This window comes from Taudactylus pleione, unplaced genomic scaffold, assembly GCF_031769625.1.
Source record: "Taudactylus pleione unplaced genomic scaffold, aTauple2 ptg000021l, whole genome shotgun sequence".
Classification (NCBI taxonomy): domain Eukaryota; kingdom Metazoa; phylum Chordata; class Amphibia; order Anura; family Myobatrachidae; genus Taudactylus; species Taudactylus pleione.
Window position 1 is genome coordinate 2265578 of NW_028284423.1, and position 16262 is coordinate 2281839.

A 16262-nucleotide genomic window follows, 5' to 3' on the forward strand; every position below is an offset into this window, starting at 1 on the left:
TAACGCTATCAGTGGTAATGCACAGAGCTATCAGTGGTAATGTACAGAGTAACAATCAGTGGTAATGTACAGAGTAACGTAATCAGTGGTAATGCACAGAGTAACGCTATCAGTGGTACTTCATAGTGTAACACTCAGTGGTTCTGCGCAGTGTAACGCTATCAGTGGTAATGCACAGAGTAACGCTATCAGTGGTACTTCATAGTGTAACACAGTGGTACTGCGCAGTGTAACGCTATCAGTGGTAATGCACAGTTTAACACTCGGTGGTACTGCGCAGTGTAACGCTATCAGTGGTACTGCGCAGCGCAACACTATCAGTGGTACTGCACAGTTTAACACTCAGTGGTACTGCGCAGCTCAACACTATCAGTAGTACTGAGCAGTGTAACGCTATCAGTGGTAATGCACAGAGTAACAATATCAGTGGTACTGCACAGTGTAACAGTGGTACTGCACAGTGTAACACTATCAGTGGTACTGCACAGTGTAAAGCTATCAGTGGTGCTGCGCAGTGTAACGCTATCGGTGGTACTGCGCAGCGCAACACTATCAGTGATACTGCACAGTTTAACAGTGGTAATGCACAGAGTAACGCTATCAGTGATACTGCACAGTATAACACTCAGTGGTAATGCACAGTGTAACGCTATCAGTGGTACTGCACAGTTTAACACTCAGTGGTACTGCACAGCTCAACACTATCAGTAGTACTGAGCAGTGTAACGCTTTCAGTGGTAATGCACAGTGTAACAGTGGTACTGCACAGTGTAACGCTATCAGTGGTACTGCACAGTGTAACAGTAGTAATGCACAGTGTAACGCTATCAGTGGTGCTGCGCAGTGTAACGCTATCGGTGGTACTGCGCAGCGCAACACTATCAGTGGTACTGTGCAGAGTAACGCTATCAGTGGTAATGCAGAGTAACGCTATCAGTGGTAATGCACAGAGTAACACTATCAGTAGTACTGAGCAGTGTAACGCTATCAGTGGTAATTCACAGAGTAACACTATCAGTGGTACTGCACAGTGTATCAGTGGTACTGCGCAGTGTAACGCTATCAGTGGTACTGCGCAACGCAACACTCAGTGGTACTGCGCAGAGCAACGCTATCAGTAGTACTGAGCAGTGTAACGCTATCAGTGGTAATGCACAGAGTAACACTATCAGTGGTACTGCACAGTGTAACAGTGGTAATGCGCAGAGTAACACTCAGTGGTACTGCACAGTGTAACGCTATCAGTGGTAATGCACAGAGTAACGCTATCAGTGGTACTGCACAGTGTAACGCTATCAGTGGTAATGCACAGAGCTATCAGTGGTAATGTACAGAGTAACTATCAGTGGTACTGCGCAGTGTAACGCTATCAGTGGTACTGCACAGTATAACACTCAGTGGTAATGCACAGTGTAACGCTATCAGTGGTAATGCACAGAGTAACGCTATCAGTGGTAATGCACAGAATAACGCTATCAGTGGTACTGCACAGTGTAACGCTATCAGTGGTACTGCGCAGTGTAACACTATCAGTGGTACTGCGCAGTGTAACGCTATCAGTGGTACTGCGCAGCGCAACACTCAGTGGTACTGCGCAGAGCAACGCTATCGGTAGTACTGAGCAGTGTAACGCTATCAGTCGTAATGCACAGAGTAACTATCAGTGGTAATGTACAGAGTAACTATCAGTGGTACTGCACAGTGTAACACTCAGTGGTAATGCACAGAGTAACACTCAGTGGTACTGCACAGTGTAACAGTGGTAATGCGCAGAGTAACACTATCAGTGGTACTGCACAGTGTAACGCTATCAGTGGTAATGCACAGAATAACGCTAACAGTGGTACTGCACAGTGTAACGCTATCAGTGGTAATGCACAGAGCTATCAGTGGTAATGTACAGAGTAACTATCAGTGGTACTGCACAGTGTAACACTCAGTGGTAATGCACAGAGTAACTATCAGTGGTACTGCACAGAGTAACCCTCAGTGGTAATGCACAGAGTAACTATCAGTGGTACTGCACAGTGTAACAGTGGTAATGCACAGAGTAACACTATCAGTGGTACTGCACAGTGTAACACTCAGTGGTAATGCACAGAGTAACACTATCAGCGGTAATGTACAGAGTAACTATCAGTGGTACTGCACAGTGTAAAGCTATCAGTGGTAATGCGCAGAGTAATGCTATCAGTGGTACTGCACAGCGCAATACTATCAGTGGTACTGTGCAGAGTAACGCTATCAGTGATAATGCAGAGTAACACTATCAGTAGTACTGAGCAGTGTAACGCTATCAGTGGTAATTCACAGAGTAAAACTATCAGTGGTACTGCACAGTGTAACAGTGGTACTGCACAGAGTAACACTATCAGTGGTACTGCACAGTGTAACGCTATCAGTGGTAATGCACAGAGTAATGCTATCAGTGGTACTGCTCAGTGTAACGCTATCATGGGTAATGCACAGAGCTATCAGTGGTAATGTACAGAGTAACTATCAGTGGTACTGCGCAGTGTAACGCTATCAGTGGTACTGCACAGTATAACACTCAGTGGTAATGCACAGTGTAACGCTATCAGTGGTACTGCACAGTATAACACTCAGTGGTAATGCACAGAGTAACACTATCAGTGGTACTGCACAGTGTAACAGTGGTAATGCGCAGAGTAACACTATCAGTGGTACTGCACAGTGTAACGCTATCAGTGGTAATGCACAGAATAACGCTATCAGTGGTACTGTGCAGTGTAACACTATCAGTGGTACTGCGCAGTGTAAGGCTATCAGTGGTACTGCGCAGCACAACACTCAGTGGTACTGCGCAGAGCAACGCTATCAGTAGTACTGAGCAGTGTAATGCTATCAGTGGTAATGCACAGAGTAACTATCAGTGGTAATGTACAGAGTAACTATCAGTAGTACTGCACAGTGTAACGCTATCAGTGGTAATGCACAGAGTAACGCTATCAGTGGTAATGCACAGAGTAACGCTCTCTGTGGTACTGCACAGTGTAACGCTATCAGTGGTAATGCACAGAGCTATCAGTGGTAATGTACAGAGTAACTATCAGTGGTAATGTACAGAGTAACGTAATCAGTGGTAATGCACAGAGTAACGCTATCAGTGGTACTTCATAGTGTAACACTCAGTGGTTCTGCGCAGTGTAACGCTATCAGTGGTAATGCACAGAGTAACGCTATCAGTGGTACTTCATAGTGTAACACAGTGGTACTGCGCAGTGTAACGCTATCAGTGGTAATGCACAGTTTAACACTCGGTGGTACTGCGCAGTGTAACGCTATCAGTGGTACTGCGCAGCGCAACACTATCAGTGGTACTGCGCAGTGTAACGCTATCAGTGGTACTGCGCAGCGCAACACTCAGTGGTACTGCGCAGAGCAACGCTATCAGTAGTACTGAGCAGTGTAACGCTATCAGTGGTAATGCACAGAGTAACTATCAGTGGTAATATACAGAGTAACTATCAGTGGTACTTCACAGTGTAACACTCAGTGGTAATGCACAGAGTAACACTATCAGTGGTACTGCACAGTGTAACAGTGGTAATGCGCAGAGTAACACTATCAGTGGTACTGCACAGTGTAACGCTATCAGTGGTAATGCACAGAATAACGCTATCAGTGGTACTGCGCAGTGTAAGGCTATCAGTGGTACTGTGCAGCGCAACACTCAGTGGTACTGCGCAGAGCAACGTTATCAGTAGTACTGAGCAGTGTAACGCTATCAGTGGTAATGCACAGAGTAACTATCAGTGGTAATGTACAGAGTAACTATCAGTAGTACTGCACAGTGTAACGCTATCAGTGGTAATGCACAGAGTAACGCTATCAGTGGTAATGCACAGAGTAACGCTTTCTGTGGTACTGCACAGTGTAACGCTATCAGTGGTAATGCACAGAGCTATCAGTGGTAATGCACAGTTTAACACTCGGTGGTACTGCGCAGTGTAACGCTATCAGTGGTACTGCGCAGCGCAACACTATCAGTGGTACTGCACAGTTTAACACTCAGTGGTACTGCGCAGCTCAACACTATCAGTAGTACTGAGCAGTTTAACGCTATCAGTGGTAATGCACAGAGTAACACTATCAGTGGTACTGCACAGTGTAACAGTGGTACTGCACAGTGTAACACTATCAGTGGTACTGCACAGTGTAACGCTATCAGTGGTGCTGCGCAGTGTAACGCTATCGGTGGTACTGCGCAGCGCAACACTATCAGTGATACTGCACAGTTTAACAGTGGTAATGCACAGAGTAACGCTATCAGTGATACTGCACAGTATAACACTCAGTGGTAATGCACAGAGTAACACTATCAGTGGTACTGCACAGTGTAACAGTGGTAATGCGCAGAGTAACACTATCAGTGGTACTGCACAGTGTAACGCTATCAGTGGTAAAGCACAGAATAACGCTATCAGTGGTACTGCGCAGTGTAACACAATCAGTGGTACTGCGCAGTGTAAGGCTATCAGTGGTACTGCGCAGCGCAACACTCAGTGGTACTGCGCAGAGCAACGCTATCAGTAGTACTGAGCAGTGTAACGCTATCAGTGGTAATGCTCAGAGTAACTATCAGTGGTAATGCACAGAGTAACTATCAGTGGTAATGCACAGAGTAACACTATCAGTGGTACTGCACAGTGTAATGCTATCAGTGGTAATGCACAGAGTAACGCTATCAGTGGTAATGCACAGAGTAACGCTCTCCTGTGGTACTGCACAGTGTAACGCTATCAGTGGTAATGCACAGAGCTATCAGTGGTAATGTACAGAGTAACTATCAGTGGTAATGTACAGAGTAAAGTAATCAGTGGTAATGCACAGAGTAACGCTATCAGTGGTACTTCATAGTGTAACACTCAGTGGTTCTGCGCAGTGTAACGCTATCAGTGGTAATGCACAGAGTAACGCTATCAGTGGTACTTCATAGTGTAACACTCAGTGGTACTGCGCAGTGTAACGCTATCAGTGGTAATGCACAGTTTAACACTCGGTGGTACTGCGCAGTGTAACGCTATCAGTGGTACTGCGCAGCGCAACACTATCAGTGGTACTGCACAGTTTAACACTCAGTGGTACTGCGCAGCTCAACACTATCAGTAGTACTGAGCAGTGTAACGCTATCAGTGGTAATGCACAGAGTAACAATATCAGTGGTACTGCACAGTGTAACAGTGGTACTGCACAGTGTAACGCTATCAGTGGTGCTGCGCAGTGTAACGCTATCGGTGGTACTGCGCAGCGCAACACTATCAGTGATACTGCACAGTTTAACAGTGGTAATGCACAGAGTAACGCTATCAGTGATACTGCACAGTATAACACTCAGTGGTAATGCACAGTGTAACGCTATCAGTGGTACTGCACAGTTTAACACTCAGTAGTACTGAGCAGTGTAACGCTTTCAGTGGTAATGCACAGTGTAACAGTGGTACTGCACAGTGTAACAGTGGTAATGCACAGAGTAATGCTATCAGTGGTACTGCACAGTGTAACGCTATCAGTGGTACTGCACAGTGTAACAGTAGTAATGCACAGTGTAACGCTATCAGTGGTGCTGCGCAGTGTAACGCTATCGGTGGTACTGCGCAGCGCAACACTATCAGTGGTACTGTGCAGAGTAACGCTATCAGTGGTAATGCAGAGTAACGCTATCAGTGGTAATGCACAGAGTAACACTATCAGTAGTACTGAGCAGTGTAACGCTATCAGTGGTAATTCACAGAGTAACACTATCAGTGGTACTGCACAGTGTATCAGTGGTACTGCGCAGTGTAACGCTATCAGTGGTACTGCGCAGTGTAACGCTATCAGTGGTACTGCGCAACGCAACACTCAGTGGTACTGCGCAGAGCAACGCTATCAGTAGTACTGAGCAGTGTAACGCTATCAGTGGTAATGCACAGAGTAAGTATCAGTGGTGCTGCACAGTGTAACACTCAGTGGTAATGCACAGAGTAACACTATCAGTGGTACTGCACAGTGTAACAGTGGTAATGCGCAGAGTAACACTCAGTGGTACTGCACAGTGTAACGCTATCAGTGGTAATGCACAGAGTAACGCTATCAGTGGTACTGCACAGTGTAACGCTATCAGTGGTAATGCACAGAGCTATCAGTGGTAATGTACAGAGTAACTATCAGTGGTACTGCGCAGTGTAACGCTATCAGTGGTACTGCACAGTATAACACTCAGTGGTAATGCACAGTGTAACGCTATCAGTGGTAATGCACAGAGTAACGCTATCAGTGGTAATGCACAGAATAACGCTATCAGTGGTACTGCACAGTGTAACGCTATCAGTGGTACTGCGCAGTGTAACGCTATCAGTGGTACTGCGCAGTGTAACGCTATCAGTGGTACTGCGCAGCGCAACACTCAGTGGTACTGCGCAGAGCAACGCTATCGGTAGTACTGAGCAGTGTAACGCTATCAGTCGTAATGCACAGAGTAACTATCAGTGGTAATGTACAGAGTAACTATCAGTGGTACTGCACAGTGTAACACTCAGTGGTAATGCACAGAGTAACACTCAGTGGTACTGCACAGTGTAACAGTGGTAATGCGCAGAGTAACACTATCAGTGGTACTGCACAGTGTAACGCTATCAGTGGTAATGCACAGAGTAACGCTAACAGTGGTACTGCACAGTGTAACGCTATCAGTGGTAATGCACAGAGCTATCAGTGGTAATGTACAGAGTAACTATCAGTGGTACTGCACAGTGTAACACTCAGTGGTAATGCACAGAGTAACTATCAGTGGTACTGCACAGAGTAACCCTCAGTGGTAATGCACAGAGTAACTATCAGTGGTACTGCACAGTGTAACAGTGGTAATGCACAGAGTAACACTATCAGTGGTACTGCACAGTGTAACACTCAGTGGTAATGCACAGAGTAACACTATCAGCGGTAATGTACAGAGTAACTATCAGTGGTACTGCACAGTGTAAAGCTATCAGTGGTAATGCGCAGAGTAATGCTATCAGTGGTACTGCACAGCGCAATACTATCAGTGGTACTGTGCAGAGTAACGCTATCAGTGATAATGCAGAGTAACACTATCAGTAGTACTGAGCAGTGTAACGCTATCAGTGGTAATTCACAGAGTAACACTATCAGTGGTACTGCACAGTGTAACAGTGGTACTGCACAGAGTAACACTATCAGTGGTACTGCACAGTGTAACGCTATCAGTGGTAATGCACAGAGTAATGCTATCAGTGGTACTGCTCAGTGTAACGCTATCATGGGTAATGCACAGAGCTATCAGTGGTAATGTACAGAGTAACTATCAGTGGTACTGCGCAGTGTAACGCTATCAATGGTACTGCACAGTATAACACTCAGTGGTAATGCACAGTGTAACGCTATCAGTGGTAATGCACAGAGTAACGCTATCAGTGGTACTGCGCAGTGTAACACTATCAGTGGTACTGCGCAGTGTAACGCTATCAGTGGTACTGCGCAGCGCAACACTCAGTGGTACTGCGCAGAGCAATGCTATCAGTAGTACTGAGCAGTGTAACGCTATCAGTGGTAATGCACAGAGTAACTATCAGTGGTAATATACAGAGTAACTATCAGTGGTACTTCACAGTGTAACACTCAGTGGTAATGCACAGAGTAACACTATCAGTGGTACTGCACAGTGTAACAGTGGTAATGCGCAGAGTAACACTATCAGTGGTACTGCACAGTGTAACGCTATCAGTGGTAATGCACAGAATAACGCTATCAGTGGTACTGCACAGTATAACACTCAGTGGTAATGCACAGTGTAACGCTATAAGTGGTACTGCACAGTTTAACACTCAGTGGTACTGCACAGCTCAACACTATCAGTAGTACTGAGCAGTGTAACGCTTTCAGTGGTAATGCACAGTGTAACAGTGGTACTGCACAGTGTAACGCTATCAGTGGTACTGCACAGTGTAACAGTGGTAATGCACAGAGTAATGCTATCAGTGGTACTGCACAGTGTAACGCTATCAGTGGTACTGCACAGTGTAACAGTAGTAATGCACAGAGTAACACTATCAGTGGTACTGCACACTGTAAAGCTATCAGTGGTAATGCGCAGAGTAACGCTATCAGTGGTACTGCGCAGTGTAACGCTATCAGTGGTACTGCGCAGTGTAACGCTATCAGTGGTACTGTGCAGAGTAACGCTATCAGTTGTAATGCACAGAGTAACACTATCAGTAGTACTGAGCAGTGTAACGCTATCAGTGGTAATTCACAGAGTAACACTATCAGTGGTACTGCACAGTGTAACAGTGGTAATGCACAGAGTAACACTATCAGTGGTACTGCACAGTGTAACGCTATCAGTGGTAATGCACAGAATAACGCTATCAGTGGTACTGCGCAGTGTAATGCTATCAGTGGTACTGCACAGTTTAACACTCAGTGGTACTGCGCAGCGCAACACTATCAGTGGTACTGTGCAGAGTAACGCTATCAGTGGTAATGCAGAGTAACGCTATCAGTGGTAATGCACAGAGTAACACTATCAGTAGTACTGAGCAGTGTAACGCTATCAGTGGTAATTCACAGAGTAACACTATCAGTGGTACTGCACAGTGTAACAGTGGTAATGCACAGAGTAACACTATCAGTGGTACTGCACAGTGTAACGCTATCAGTGGTACTGCGCAGTGTAACGCTATCAGTGGTACTGCGCAGTGTAACGCTATCAGTGGTACTGCGCAACGCAACACTCAGTGGTACTGCGCAGAGCAACGCTATCAGTAGTACTGAGCAGTGTAACGCTATCAGTGGTAATGCACAGAGTAAGTATCAGAGGTACTGCACAGTGTAACACTCAGTGGTAATGCACAGAGTAACACTATCAGTGGTACTGCACAGTGTAACAGTGGTAATGCGCAGAGTAACACTCAGTGGTACTGCACAGTGTAACGCTATCAGTGGTAATGCACAGAGTAACGCTATCAGTGGTACTGCACAGTGTAACGCTATCAGTGGTAATGCACAGAGCTATCACTGGTAATGTACAGAGTAACTATCAGTGGTACTGCGCAGTGTAACGCTATCAGTGGTACTGCGCAGCGCAACACTCAGTGGTACTGCGCAGAGCAACGTTATCGGTACTACTGAGCAGTGTAACGCTATCAGTCGTAATGCACAGAGTAACTATCAGTGGTAATGTACAGAGTAACTATCAGTGGTACTGCACAGTGTAACACTCAGTGGTAATGCACAGAGTAACACTATCAGTGGTACTGCACAGTGTAACACTCAGTGGTAATGCACAGAGTAACACTATCAGTGGTAATGTACAGAGTAACTATCAGTGGTACTGCACAGTGTAACACTCAGTGGTAATGCACAGAGTAACTATCAGTGGTACTGCACAGAGTAACCCTCAGTGGTAATGCACAGAGTAACTATCAGTGGTACTGCACAGTGTAACAGTGGTAATGCACAGAGTAACACTATCAGAGGTACTGCACAGTGTAACACTCAGTGTTAATGCACAGAGTAACACTATCAGCGGTAATGTACAGAGTAACTATCAGTGGTACTGCACAGCGCAATACTATCAGTGGTACTGTGCAGAGTAACGCTATCAGTGGTAATGCAGAGTAACACTATCAGTAGTACTGAGCAGTGTAACGCTATCAGTGGTAATTCACAGAGTAACACTATCAGTGGTACTGCACAGTGTATCAGTGGTACTGCACAGTGTAACGCTATCAGTGGTAATGCACAGAGCTATCAGTGGTAATGTACAGAGTAACTATCAGTGGTACTGCGCAGTGTAACGCTATCAGTGGTACTGCACAGTATAACACTCAGTGGTAATGCACAGTGTAACGCTATCAGTGGTAATGCACAGAGTAACGCTATCAGTGGTAATGCACAGAATAACGCTATCAGTGGTACTGCACAGTGTAACGCTATCAGTGGTACTGCGCAGTGTAACACTATCAGTGGTACTGCGCAGCGCAACACTCAGTGGTACTGCGCAGAGCAACGCTATCAGTAGTACTGAGCAGTGTAACGCTATCAGTGGTAATGCACAGAGTAACTATCAGTGGTAATGTACAGAGTAACTATCAGTGGTACTTCACAGTGTAACACTCAGTGGTAATGCACAGAGTAACACTATCAGTGGTACTGCACAGTGTAACAGTGGTAATGCGCAGAGTAACACTATCAGTGGTACTGCACAGTGTAACGCTATCAGTGGTAATGCACAGAATAACGCTATCAGTGGTACTGCGCAGTGTAACACTATCAGTGGTACTGCGCAGTGTAACCCTATCAGTGGTACTGCGCAGTGTAAGGCTATCAGTGGTACTGCGCAGCGCAACACTCAGTGGTACTGCGCAGAGCAACGCTATCAGTAGTACTGAGCAGTGTAACGCTATCAGTGGTAATGCACAGAGTAACTATCAGTGGTAATGTACAGAGTAACTATCAGTAGTACTGCACAGTGTAACGCTATCAGTGGTAATGCACAGAGTAACGCTATCAGTGGTAATGCACAGAGTAACGCTATCAGTGGTAATGCACAGAGTAACGCTATCAGTGGTAATGCACAGAGTAACGCTCTCTGTGGTACTGCACAGTGTAACGCTATCAGTGGTAATGCACAGAGCTATCAGTGGTAATGTACAGAGTAACTATCAGTGGTAATGTACAGAGTAACGTAATCAGTGGTAATGCACAGAGTAACGCTATCAGTGGTACTTCATAGTGTAACACTCAGTGGTTCTGCGCAGTGTAACGCTATCAGTGGTAATGCACAGAGTAACGCTATCAGTGGTACTTCATAGTGTAACACAGTGGTACTGCGCAGTGTAACGCTATCAGTGGTAATGCACAGTTTAACACTCGGTGGTACTGCGCAGTGTAACGCTATCAGTGGTACTGCGCAGCGCAACACTATCAGTGGTACTGCACAGTTTAACACTCAGTGGTACTGCGCAGCTCAACACTATCAGTAGTACTGAGCAGTGTAACGCTATCAGTGGTAATGCACAGAGTAACACTATCAGTGGTACTGCACAGTGTAACAGTGGTACTGCACAGTGTAACACTATCAGTGGTACTGCACAGTGTAACGCTATCAGTGGTGCTGCGCAGTGTAACGCTATCGGTGGTACTGCGCAGCGCAACACTATCAGTGATACTGCACAGTTTAACAGTGGTAATGCACAGAGTAACGCTATCAGTGATACTGCACAGTATAACACTCAGTGGTAATGCACAGAGTAACACTATCAGTGGTACTGCACAGTGTAACAGTGGTAATGCGCAGAGTAACACTATCAGTGGTACTGCACAGTGTAACGCTATCAGTGGTAATGCACAGAATAACGCTATCAGTGGTACTGCGCAGTGTAACACTATCAGTGGTACTGCGCAGTGTAAGGCTATCAGTGGTACTGCGCAGCGCAACACTCAGTGGTACTGCGCAGAGCAACGCTATCAGTAGTACTGAGCAGTTTAACGCTATCAGTGGTAATGCACAGAGTAACTATCAGTGGTAATGTACAGAGTAACTATCAGTAGTACTGCACAGTGTAACGCTATCAGTGGTAATGCACAGAGTAACGCTATCAGTGGTAATGCACAGAGTAACGCTCTCTGTGGTACTGCACAGTGTAACGCTATCAGTGGTAATGCACAGAGCTATCAGTGGTAATGTACAGAGTAACTATCAGTGGTAATGTACAGAGTAACGTAATCAGTGGTAATGCACAGAGTAACGCTATCAGTGGTACTTCATAGTGTAACACTCAGTGGTTCTGCGCAGTGTAACGCTATCAGTGGTACTTCATAGTGTAACACAGTGGTACTGCGCAGTGTAACGCTATCAGTGGTAATGCACAGTTTAACACTCGGTGGTACTAAGCAGTGTAACGCTATCAGTGGTACTGCGCAGCGCAACACTATCAGTGGTACTGCACAGTTTAACACTCAGTGGTACTGCGCAGCTCAACACTATCAGTAGTACTGAGCAGTGTAACGCTATCAGTGGTAATGCACAGAGTAACACTATCAGTGGTACTGCACAGTGTAACAGTGGTACTGCATAGTGTAACGCTATCAGTGGTGCTGCGCAGTGTAACGCTATCGGTGGTACTGCGCAGCACAACACTATCAGTGATACTGCACAGTTTAACAGTGGTAGTGCACAGAGTAACGCTATCAGTGATTCTGCACAGTATAACACTCAGTGGTAATGCACAGTGTAACGCTCTCAGTGGTACTGCGCAGCGCAACACTCAGTGGTACTGCGCAAAGCAACGCTATCAGTAGTACTGAGCAGTGTAACGTTATCAGTGGTAATGCACAGAGTAACTTTCAGTGGTAATGTACAGAGTAACACAATCAGTGGTACTGCACAGTGTAACAGTCGTAATGCGCAGAGTAACACTATCAGTGGTTCTGCACAGTGTAATGCTATCAGTGGTAATGCACAGAGTAACGCTATCAGTGGTACTGCACAGTGTAACGCTATCAGTGGTAATGCACAGAGCTATCACTGGTAATGTACCGAGTAACGTAATCAGTGGTAATGCACAGAGTAACGCTATCAGTCGAACTTCATAGTGTAACACTCAGTGGTACTGCGCAGTGTAACGCTATCAGTGGTACTTCATAGTGTAACACAGTGGTACTGCGCAGTGTTACGCTATCAGTGGTAATGCACAGTTTAACACTCGGTGGTACTGCACAGTGTAACGCTATCAGTGGTACTGTGCAGCGCAACACTATCAGTGGTACTGCACAGTTTAACACTCAGTGGTAATGCACAGTGTAACGCTATCAGTGGTACTGCGCAGTGTAACGCTATCAGTGGTACTGCGCAGTGTAACGCTATCAGTGGTACTGCGCAGTGTAACGCTATCAGTGGTTGTAATGCACAGAGTAACGCTATCAGTGGTAATGCACAGAGTAACACTATCAGTGATACTGCACAGTATAACACTCAGTGGTAATGCACAGTGTAACGCTATCAGTGGTACTGCACAGTTTAACACTCAGTGGTTCTGCACAGCGCAACGCTATCAGTGGTACTGTGCAGAGCAACACTACCAGTAGTACTGAGCAGTGTAACGCTATCAGTGGTAATGCACAGTGTAACAGTGGTACTGTACAGTGTAACGCTATCAGTGGTACAGCACATTGTAACAGTGGTAATGCACAGAGTAACGCTATCAGTGGTACTGCACAGTGTAACACTCAGTGGTAATGCCCAGTGTAACGCTATCAGTGGTACTGCACAGTGTAACAGTGGTAATGCACAGAGTAACACTATCAGTGGTAATGCGCAGAGTAACGCTATCAGTGGTACTGCACAGTTTAACACTCAGTGGTACTGCGCAGCGCAACACTATCAGTGGTACTGTGCAGAGTAACGCTATCAGTGGTAATGCACAGAGTAACACTATCAGTAGTACTGAGCAGTGTAACGCTATCAGTGGTAATTCACAGAGTAACACTATCAGTGGTACTGCACAGTGTAACAGTGGTAATGCACAGAGTAACACTATCAGTGGTACTGCACAGTGTAACGCTATCAGTGGTAATGCACAGAGTAACGCTATCAGTGGTAATGCACAGAATAATGCTATCAGTGGTAATTTACAGAGTAACACTATCAGTGGTACTGCACAGTGTAACGCTATCAGTGGTATTGCACAGTGTAACGCTATCAGTGGTAATGCACAGAGTAACGCTATCAGTGGTACTGCACAGTGTAACGCTATCAGTGGTAATGCACAGAGTAACTATCAGTGGTACTGCACAGTGTAACACTCAGTGGTAATGCACAGAGTAACACTATCAGTGGTAATGCACAGAGTAACACTATCAGTGATAATGCACAGAGTAACGCTATCAGTGGTACTGCACAGTGTAACGCTATCAGTGGTAATGCACAGAGCTATCAGTGGTAATGTACAGAGTAACTATCAGTGGTGATGTACAGAGTAACTATCAGTGGTACTGCACAGTTTAACACTCAGTGGTACTGCGCAGTGTAACGCTATCAGTGGTACTGCGCAGCCCAACACTCAGTGGTACTGCGCAGAGCAACGCTATCAGTAGTACTGAGCAGTGTAACGCTATCAGTGGTAATGCACAGAGCTATCACTGGTAATGTTCAGAGTAACGTAATCAGTGGTAATGCACAGAGTAACGCTATCAGTGGAACTTCAAAGTGTAACACTCAGTGGTAATGCGCAGAGTAACACTATCAGTGGTACTGCACAGTGTAATGCTATCAGTGGTAATGCACAGTGTAACGCTATCAGTGGTACTTCATAGTGTAACACAGTGGTACTGCACAGTGTAACGCTATCAGTGGTACTGCGCAGTGTAACGCTATCAGTGGTACTGCGCAGTGTAACGCTATCAGTGGTAATGCACAGTTTAACACTCGGTGGCACTGCACAGTGTAACGCTCTCAGTGGTACTGCGCAGCGCAACACTCAGTGGTACTGCGCAGAGCAATGCTATCAGTAGTACTGAGCAGTGTAACACTATCAGTGGTAATGCACAGAGTAACTTTCAGTGGTAATGTACAGAGTAACACAATCAGTGGTACTGCACAGTGTAACAGTCGTAATGCGCAGAGTAACACTATCAGTGGTACTGCACAGTGTAATGCTATCAGTGGTAATGCACAGTGTAACGCTATCAGTGGTACTTCATAGTGTAACACAGTGGTACTGCGCAGTGTAACGCTATCAGTGGTAATGCACAGTTTCACACTCGGTGGTACTGCACAGTGTAACGCTATCAGTGGTACTGCGCAGCGCAACACTATCAGTGGTACTGCACAGTTTAACACTCAGTGGTACTGCGCAGCGCAACACTATCAGTAGTACTGAGCAGTGTAATGCTATCAGTGGTAATGCACAGAGTAACGCTATCAGTGATACTGCAAAGTGTAACACTCAGTGGTAATGCACAGTGTAACGCTATCAGTGGTACTGCGCAGTGTAACGCTATCAGTGGTACTGCGCAGTGTAACGCTATCAGTGGTACTGCGCAGTGTAACGCTATCAGTGGTACTGCGCAGTGTAACGCTATCAGTGGTACTGCGCAGTGTAACGCTATCGGTGGTGGTAATGCACAGAGTAACGCTATCAGTGGTAATGCACAGAGTAACACTATCAGTGATACTGCACAGTATAACACTCAGTGGTAATGCACAGTGTAACGCTATCAGTGGTACTGCACAGTTTAACACTCAGTGGTACTGCACAGCGCAACACTATCAGTGGAACTGTGCAGAGCAACACTATCAGTAGTACTGAGCAGTGTAACGCTATCAGTGGTAATGCACAGTGTAACAGTGGTACTGCACAGTGTAACGCTATCAGTGGTACTGCACAGTGTAACAGTGGTACTGCACAGTGTAACGCTATCAGTGGTACTGCACAGTGTAACACTCTGTGGTAATGCACAGTGTTACGCTATCAGTGGTACTGCACAGTGTAACAGTGGTAATGCACAGAGTAACACTATCAGTGGTACTGCACAGAGTAACGCTATCAGTGGTACTTCATAGTGTAACACTCAGTGGTTCTGCGCAGTGTAACGCTATCAGTGGTAATGCACAGAGTAACGCTATCAGTGGTACTTCATAGTGTAACACAGTGGTACTGCGCAGTGTAACGCTATCAGTGGTAATGCACAGTTTAACACTCGGTGGTACTGCGCAGTGTAACGCTATCAGTGGTACTGCGCAGCGCAACACTATCAGTAGTACTGAGCAGTGTAACGCTATCAGTGGTAATGCACAGAGTAACACTATCAGTGGTACTGAACAGTGTAACAGTGGTAATGCACACAGTAACACTATCAGTGGTACTGCACAGTGTAACGCTATCAGTGGTAATGCACAGAATAACGCTATCAGTGGTAATGCACAGAATAACGCTATCAGTCGTAATTTACAGAGTAACACTATCAGTGGTACTGCACAGTGTAACAGTGGTAATGCACAGAGTAACACTATCAGTGGTACTGCACAGAGCTATCAGTGGTAATGTACAGAGTAACTATCAGTGGTAATGTACAGAGTAACTATCAGTGGTACTGCACAGTGTAACACTCAGTGGTAATGCACAGAGTAACACTATCAGTGGTAGTGCACAGTGTAACACTCAGTGGTAATGCACAGAGTAACGCTATCAGTGGTACTGCACAGTGTAACGCTATCAGTGGTACTGCGCAGTGTA